The following is a 9558-nucleotide window of genomic DNA, read 5'->3' on the forward strand; positions in this document are numbered from 1 at the left end:
CAGGTACACTTGCAAACCTGGGCAGGATCACTGGAATGCTCTCTACAGAGCTCTACGGTACCTTAGAGGAACTTCAAACTATTGCTTAAGTTTTGGGAAGTATCCTGCTGTGCTAAAAGGGTATTGTGATACTAACTAGATATCAGACTCAGATGAGTGCAAATCCACCAGTGGGTACATATTCACACTTGGAGGTGCATCTGTGTCATGGAAGTCTTCCAAACAGACATGTATAGCTCGATCCACCATGGAGTCTGAGTTTATAGCCTTGTAGAAAGCTGGAGAGGAAGCTGAATGGATACGAGGTTTCCTGAGAGGAATTCCACTCTGGCCCAAACCTGTGTCTTCGATCGCAATCCACTGTGACAGTCAAGCTGCTATTGGATGTGCAAAGAATAGTGTATACAACGGAAAGTCTATACATCTTCAAAGAAGACACAAGACAGTGAAACAACTACTCTCTACTGATATCATTTCTATAGACTTTGTGAGGTCTAAAGAGAATATTGCAGATCCTTTGACGAAAGGATTATCTAGAGAGGTAGTTAGATCCACATCGAAGGGGATGAGACTCAAGCTCATAGAATAAATCGCCATGAAGGACACTCAACCTTGTGAATGGAGATCCAAGATCAAGGTTCAATGAGACAACTAATTTTTGGTGATGTCGCGAGAGCACTATCTTTGTCCCTCCCTATGGTGTAACCGTATGATAGTGCTTCATGCATGAGTTAGGATGATCTGTCAAGATCTTAATGAGTTCCATGGCTTTGCTTAAAGCGGTGTGTGGCATGACACTCTTAATGGACTCACCTATGTGGATGTTGGAAGTGGGGACGCTTCCTATGAGAATTTGAGCTTTTTCTCTAGAGACATTCATTAAGTCCGGGATTTAGCCCACGGCCAAAACGGGCACAACGCCAAGATCTTGGCAGTTTTTTCTTTGAGACATCAAAGTGTGGTTGTTATTTCTGAATTGCATTTAGTATTGGCGGTTCAAGACATTGTGTTCACCGTAACAACAAGCAGTTCCGGTAACCTCTCACTAAGTTAAGGTTCAATCTCTTGGACACCTTAGTCTAATATTGATGTATTCTGTTTTCTCTTATTTCGTCGATATGTTTTATCATTCTTGTGGGGGATTTTTAGTAAAAACGGTTTTTATTGCATGGACTATGATTTGATCCCTAGACTTATTGTCCACTAGTTGTTTTTTCATTTGAATAGATAAAACAATAATCCCACATAGACTAAAATCTAAAGAGTTTTAGACTTAAATACCAGAGAATTGGCTAAAAGGGCATGGCCCTTGGGTCAACACACTTATGTGTGAGGGAGAAGACCTAGACTAGAGCAAGGTTGCCTTTCCCGTACGCGCGGTGCTTCGCACCGAAGCACGCACGTCGCCGCTGTCCGGTCGGTCAGTCGGGTCGGGTTCGGGTGTGGGTGTGGGTTCATTAGAACCTATCTTTTTGCTGAAACTTTTGGTACGTGTTTTCCACACGCATGAAGTATCTCACTCTGTTTTTGTGTGACACGCGTGCTTTAACTGACAAAAGAAAAAATCTTATCTCTGCTTTTCTTTTCAGCTTTTGTGAGAAGTCATAAAATTTTCTTTTCAGCTTTTGTCAGAAGTCAGAAAGTGTTTTATCTGTGTTAGAAAATGTTTTTTATACGCGTGGGAATCTTTCTTTGTTAGTAACTGGTCATTTTTTGGTTGACTATAAAAGGAGTTGTTCGGCTCAGTTTTAGGTAGAACAAAAAAAAAGAAGTAGCTCCTCCCACTCTTGTTTTTTCTCTGCTACTGTTTTAGTTTCTCTGTAACTATCTCTGTCAAGCTCTTAGAGTACTCTCTTTGTATGCTATATTAAGGGGTACTATCAGTAGTTGTATCCTGGAGGTGACTCGCCAACTGCTATAGCATCTCAGAGGAGTAGCAGGCGATATTGCCTTTAGGACAGCGTATCATATACGTGCCTCTACCCTTTTTTGTGCATCTTCAGAAAACATCAGTCAAATATCGGTTTGAGCTAAGTATTCTCTATCTCTATTTCTACGATTGTTGTTACATATTTACCCAACAATATTTGTTTGATTTTCTTCAAGAGTTTCAAAAACATGAAACTCTGTTGTCAACACTGTTTTCAATCAAAATCTTCGGTGAATATTTTATGCTAGAGTTCCTTTCGGCAAATTTTCTCAACTCCGGATTTGAGATATATTTGTAATTTGTTAGTCTATTTTTTACAAAAAGGAATGAAATTGGAACTTCATTCCAGAACTTCATGTTTTGGATATCATTGAAGGCAAATGTGATAGCACACAAAGAAAATTCAAAAATCTGCATCGAGTTTGGTGAAGTGAAAGAACAACCACAAGATAATACTAGAGAAGAACACTAATTAAGCCAAGCAGTAAAGACACATATATTGTACCGAAACTTATTTCATATCGTTATCATGGTATATCGAGCTCCAATGGATCCTTGCATCTTCAAACTATTTCTGTAATTGTTGAAGTTCAAAAATCTAAGAAGAAACTTTGAAAGGGAGCAAACAATACGGGCGTTTACAACCTTGAGGACAAGGTTGCTTATATGGGCGATGGAATGTTATGTGCCAATTATGTGTGTGCTTGAATAAAAAATTTGTAGTTATCTTGTAGTTATTTAAACAGTTTTTTTCTAGGATGCTATATATTGTGTTATGTAATAATAAAAAATTATGAATTGAATTATGAAAATGTTGGAGTTCTTCTCTGATTAGGAGTTATGGAAGGTCTGGTGTCCCTCGAATGATACCGGAGGTAGGTATTGGTGTCCCTCTAATGGGACCACAACGATCGTTTCTTGTCATAATCATTTTCACATTTGTAGGCAAAATCAAGAAAAGTTATGCAAGTACATAACACATTTCTCTAGGAAAATCACAGTCCGAGGTTTTGAAATATTCTTATTGTCAATTTCATTTGGATTCAGGTACGATTCGACTTGTTTCCTCTACTGTTAGGATTAGTTTCAGGTGCGATACGATTTGATTCGACATTCTGATTCTAGGGTTTCCTTTTTAATTTCCTTGATTTGAATTCAGTTATGCCTGGATCTAAAACTTTTACTCGCATGTTTGATTCTGATTTAGGTTGGTTAGATTTTTAATTTTAGTTGGTAGATTGGTTAGTTCATACATATTGATTTGATCTTTGGAGATAAACTATTGTGACATTTTGAGTTAGTTTGATAATTCTTTGATTTGAAATGTTGATTGGTGGTTATCTCAATCAATACTCATCTGTTGAGCAGAAATGGAACTCAAATTCCTCAATAATTCTGTTGTCCTGCTAATATCACCTGTTGATGATGGATTTTACAGCTTTTGAATATCCAATACTCTTAGATATGATTAAACAATATACACGGAATTATAATTTACTTGAAATTTCGATTACATAGCCAATGATTTCCATTTCTAAAGAGCAGACAAAGTTAGTTTGATATTTGTTAGATTGATGATTATGAACAATGTAATTGCCAGTTCTATTGGTCTGTGAACATGGAAAGCTGATTATTGAGATACGTGTGTGCATTATATTTGACACTCTGATTGTTGTGTATATCATTCTACGCAACCATGACCAATTTCCAATTTAACTTTCCCAGTTCGCTTTGTTTCCTTTGTGGTACTCTGCATGCTTTGCTCTTGTGAATTAATGTGTCCATAGTATGATAAAGCAATGATCCACCGTATTTTTAGAAGTAGGAAGATAAACTGTAATTAGATTCCTGCTTTAGAAATGCTTGGTGTCTCTTCTGCTTACATATGCTTCACCTGTAACCCCTTTTCCACTTATTATGTTAATCCCTCCCATCTGTTTTGCACTAAAAACCTTTCATGTTATTCAGCTTTCTGGTACAAGTCTTTGGCTTCTAATGTTTTTGAATTACTGTATCTTTGTAGGAGTATATTGTGGTTCTTGTCATGGAAAGCATCAGCATCAAGACAGGGATGATTTGGAGGCGTTTCTTGGCAAAAAGAGTAGTGAATCTGTTTCCTGGTATTACATTGTTCCTCGAGTTTTTTTCAACAATCAATTAATTTTACATATGATGGTTTGATGCATTTTTGTTCTTTGTTATTGATTTGATGTAGTTGTTGTCTGTTTCTGGTCAGACTAATTTGGGCTACTGAAATCGACAATTATATTTGACATAGTATGCTGTCTTGATGCATGTCACTGCTTGGCGTTAGCTAGTTTGGATTGTTTGCCATGTTTGCTCAGGACTGACTGTTCTACAGCATCTTCACTTTTGTTTCTCCTTTTTTCTTCCACGCTTTTGTGCTTTATCTTTTTGGGTTTTGTGGTTTCCTAGCTGCAAACTTATACACCAAGAGTGTGTTTGGAGAAGGATGCATTAGTGAATATCGAGAAGCAGATCGATGGGAAGCTAAGTGGTTGCATTAGGGTAAGTAGCAACACTCAAGGGATTTTCCTCAGTTTAGGGGATAAAATCACTCTTAAACAGAAAGGAGTAGCTGTCTGATTGATACCTGACATCAACTTCTGGTTTATTCGATTTTGTTCCTGCTCCATCTCTCCCTGAGTTATATCCCTCCGTCCTCACCATATTTCATCGCCATGATATGTGACTGTTACAGGTATTGTTTTTTGGAAGTGAAAAATATGCGACCTTCACATGTATTTCTTTTCTTACATCTAAGGAGAATTAGCAGTGTTCTTTTAAGGACGGGAATAACTTTTGTTCTCCTTTGGAGCTCAATGTCTGTAGTACAAAAATTTGTGAATGAGAGACGGTCTTTTTTTTGTATCTTCCTTTATTTCGATCAGAATTACATTTAAATAATATCTCTGATGTTTTTTTGTCAAATCTTCATTGTTACAGTCTGTTTGTATTTCACATGCTAGCACTTCAGTAATCGGTGCTAGCACTGGAGTAATCGGTGTACATGAGGGTATTTATTTTGTTATATCATGCCCCTTGTACTATCTGAAGAGGTGCAGGACCTTTCAGCTGTTCTTCAGATATGTTTGCTTGCAAGAGGTATCCTCCTGTTCCACAGTTGAGAGGAGTGTTATTTGAGTCTGGAATGAGAAACCAACAGTATCACATGATAAGGTAGTCTACTATTTACGACTGTCGACAAGTCAGCTTCCAATAGAAAGTCAGGTAAAACTGGAGTTTGGTTTCTTTCTGATCTCTTTGCTTCAAGTCTGTCTGCTTGAGCGCTTTCTGATGGGCTTGTTGTCTTTTCGTTTCAGTTTATTAGCTCGTTGAAAGACAACTTAAACGCAGAGGTGGCACTGGGTACTGTTACCAACGTCAAGGAAGCTTGTGCCTGGCTGGGATATACATATCTTTTCATAAGGATGAAATCAAATCCATCGGAGTATGGGATAGGATGGGATGAGGTATGCTTTAATATTTTTGACATATATTTGAAGGAAGCCATCATTCTTATCTCGGTAAATAGTAAAGATGAAATTGGAAATATATTTATTGCAATTGATTTTCGTGTCTTTGGCAGGTCATGGAAGATCCTTCTTTGATCTCAAAGCAAAGATCTCTTGTAACAGACGCTGCTTGTTCCCTTGACAAATCAAAAATGATGCGGCTTGATAAGAATAGTGGAAATTTTTTACTGTACAGAACTTCGTCGCATTGCAACTTTGCAAGCCACTTCAAGAAAAGTGGAAATTAGGGAAGAGAGACCAAATTTGTGCATGGTAGTGCACCATGAAGATGCTGGAGCAAGGTAACTTATAGTAGCTAGGGTATCTAATTTCTTTTTTACTTGTAATATTGCTAGAAGTCCTTTGCAGTCCTACGGTGAAAAGTACCGATTGAGCACCTCGTCACCTGCACCTGTTACTTCTGGAGATGAGATATATGAAGTCCATCAGCATAATGTTAGTTTTGTCGTTCTTGGAGTGGCATAATTAAGACGGAATTAAACATCAGATTCTAGAAGAGCGAAGTTCCAGGAGATATGTATCGGCTGAGGTTAAGCGTCGTGATATTATGAAGCATGTTTCTTCTAGCAAGTGTCTTCTGGAAATTCATTTGGTGGTAGAAGAACATTATCTGAATTTGTGTTTATTGTTGACTTCTCATCTAACTTGAGCACCTGGTACTGTTGCACAGATTGTCAAGAATAGCCATGGTGAGCTTTTCCCTCGACATCAATCTTCAGTAGAGAGAAAATTGGGTTCTGCGAGTTCACAATCTGCAGGTACTGTAGGTCTTTTAATTGAAATTTATACGAATGAGTGTGCATCATTATTAGGTTATTATGAAATGTTCACTAACCTGGATATATTCCATTATGAACATGAATTCATGTTGTGCATCATTATCACGTTATTATGAAATGTTCATTTTTCTGATTGTTTGCAGATATATTCCATTGATCACTGTGCCCTATATCTAAATTGTGGTTGATAGCATGAAATCATGTTGAGCACTCTCTAGAACCATACCTTGCACGTGTTAGTTCACTAACCTGGATACACACACCCTTATAATTTGTTAATATATGGGCCCACCTTCGCCTTGGTTGATTTTCCATTCAAATCTTGTTCTTGTCACTTCAGCAGGTGATTGTCTTTAGAATCGTAGTACAAAACCCATATAATCTGGCGACTAATACCTCTTTTCTCATCAGGTTCAGAGTGTCAAATACCATCTCTGGTCCTTAACCATGCATATATAGAAGGTCTACTGCAGAAGAAGGCGTGCGTAATACTCTCCATCGGTCTCGAGGTTGTGCTGCAAGTCTTCTTGGGCTTTTCAGTTTTAACTTTATTATCCAGATTCTCAAGGTTTTATAGCTCGAACCTGACTGAGATAATCAGAGTTAGACATGAAAGGAATAATACGGTGGTCTGCCGAATATCTTGTCAGAACACTTGTTGCTTGCTGGTATCTAGGATTCGTATCTGCTGTATACTTAACTCAGTAGACTCAGCAAAAATGTGTAGTTTAGCTTTTTTGTTCAATGATTTTTTATTTTATTTTTAAAGTTTTGTTCAATGATATTATTTGTCATATATATATATATATGTATGTATGTAATTTTGGATTTTGTTCATAGTAGTCTTTAATTTGAATTACAGGTGCATGAATAGAATGTACTTGCTACGGATGATTGTATTTTTGTACTATTCAGGCTGTGGAAGGGCACAAGGGCTTACTTTTCACTGTAGGATATTGGCGGGTTGGAAATTTAAAAAACAAAAAAAAGTGCTTCATAAAGTATAATTAATGAACTGTAGTATAACGTTTTGATGCAAAGTTTAAGATTTGCCTTCTTGCAATAATTCATCTGATTTTTGACGAGAACATAAACACAAAAGAATTGAAGAAGGGGATTGTTAGAGACAGAAATCAAAAGAATTAAATTGTAACGTTTCTTCGTATTTTATTATTGGTTTGGTTTAAAAAGAAAAGTTGATAAAGATAAAACTTAAACCGTATTTTATTATTGCTTTGGTTTAAAACTACTTCACACTACATATCGTTTAGATTTTCTCGGGATTATTCTTAAGATACGGCTGAACATTTTGACTACTAAAAATACGGTAGTACTAGGGTTCACTTGCACCATATAACACATGACCTATTCCACTGCCCTAAAACAGCACAAACAACTACCACTACGGACGGGCGGGGCGCCAAGATAAATCTTCATTAATTCTCTGATTTTCCGTGCATAGTCAAAGATTTTTCAAGAGGAAATATTTGTTCATCTTATTTATTCTTATTTCTTAAGAAAGGAAATACTTATTCATCTTCTTTATTCTTTTTTCAAGTAAAGTTTTTTCAGAAGGAAAGAGAATATCTTCTCGACTCTTATTTCTCATCGTTTTCTGGGAAGGAAAGGGAAGATAAGTACGATGGATCATGTACGTGGGTTATCTTCATGGTTTTTGTTTTTGTTTGGGCTTTTTAATAAAGTAACCACCTTTTTGAACCATATTTAAGAAACTGGCCGTTTTTTTGAATCTTTATATAAACTGGCCGATATTGACATTTTTCATCCCGTTTTTTTCAAAAAACGGATTTAGGTAGTTAACTGGCTATGTGGCAGTTAACCTGCTAGGTAAAAGACGACTTAACCCTCGTCTGAGTTCGTAACCAAACCAGTATCGAGTCAACTCGGTGACTCATTGCAACGGTCGGAATTTGTCATACTCAACAGATCAAAAAAATAAAAATAAATAAGACATGAACCATAGTATTTGATTCAGCATTAATTCAAGTCTACAAAAGAAAAAAATATTGTCTTCTTAAACACAAAAAATCAGAAAACGGATCTCAAATCATTTCTTCTTAGCCTTTCCATTTCCCCTTCCCTTTCCTTGTTTTACAGATCCAATGCCAAAGAATTTCTGATAAAGGTTATTTATTGTAGAGGGTGGAGTAGAAGATGGTGTTATAGATGGCAGACTCATAGGTGTTGTGGAAGCTGGAGTAGAAGATGGTGTTGCCAAAGGCTGACTGCCAGGCCCTGTAAAACATTCACCAACAAATGATGTCGTTCTCTTCTTCTTTTTTGACTTAGCTGCACCCCTAACTCCGGTGGTCTGACTTGGCTCTATGTTGCTGAAGGTGAAGCTTTGTGCATCATGATCAGTCCTTTGCCTCTTTGCAGTTGGATTAGATCCCACTTCACCACCAGCACATGTTCTTTTGTTGTGGTTAGTAACATTTCCACATTTCCCACACCTCCTTTTTGTCTTCTCAACACGAGGTTCATCATAACTTCTTACCCTCTTGCTCTTGGGTCTTCCTGGTTTCCTACTGTGAGGAGGGTTCAAGATCTTCTTGTTCATGTTTGGCTGCAAGAACAAATGATGTCGTTCCCTTCTTCTTGTAAATGCACTTATATCTTCTTGTTCATGTTTGTATGCTTTTGCTGCATTCCACAAAGAACTGTATAATTCAAGACCCTTGTAATCCTTCTTGAAATTTTTGTATAAATGTCTGCATTTTAACACATTGCAATTAACATAAGGCCTTTATCTGATCTGACAAACAAAAGAAACAAGAAACAAAGTTAGACAAGAAAGTTACCTCCAACAGTATCTGTGGTGATGGCCAGGGAACACTATACCAACAGCTTCCAATAAACCTTTTTGCCTATCTGAAATGAAAGCCACTTTCACTGGATGTGCTAATATTGCATCCTTCAAATGCTTCAAAAAAATGATCCAATTTTCCTTTGTTTCAGCTCTGCATACCATAATTCCTAACATTACTAACCCATTATGTCCATCAAGTGCAGTTGCAGCCATCAATACTCCCCCATATTCCCCTGTTAGATGGCAGGCATCAAGCCCTATAACTCCCCTGCATGCTTTTCGCCAACCCCTCATTGCAGGTTCAAATGAGAGTGTCATGCTTTCAAAGGTGTTATTCACTGTGTCAAAAGTGAACTTAGCAACAGACCCATCATTGCATTTAGTAAACATCTTGCAGAATGCTGGTACTTCATTGTAACTTTCTTTATAGTTCCCATATAATGACTCTAAAACTAGATTCCT

At 37.2% G+C, this 9558-nt stretch overlaps 1 long non-coding RNA gene across 9 annotated transcripts; it reads left to right on the forward strand.

Annotated features, from left to right (window-relative positions):
* Positions 1-2065: 2065 nt before the first annotated feature.
* LOC113322832 lies at positions 2066-7097 on the forward strand. 9 transcript variants are annotated; one of them, XR_003347295.1, is made up of 7 exons: positions 2066-2805; positions 2978-3020; positions 3954-4652; positions 4898-5182; positions 5275-5424; positions 5541-6245; positions 6678-7097. It is a non-coding gene; the product is annotated as an uncharacterized LOC113322832 (long non-coding RNA). The 9 variants fall into 9 exon arrangements; XR_003347294.1 differs by having other exon boundaries at positions 2067-3020; positions 3954-4050; positions 4367-4652; XR_003347292.1 differs by lacking the exon at positions 2978-3020 and having other exon boundaries at positions 2067-2977; positions 3954-4050; positions 4367-4652.
* Positions 7098-9558: the final 2461 nt, after the last annotated feature.

This window comes from Papaver somniferum, chromosome 11 (genome assembly GCF_003573695.1).
Source record: "Papaver somniferum cultivar HN1 chromosome 11, ASM357369v1, whole genome shotgun sequence".
Classification (NCBI taxonomy): domain Eukaryota; kingdom Viridiplantae; phylum Streptophyta; class Magnoliopsida; order Ranunculales; family Papaveraceae; genus Papaver; species Papaver somniferum.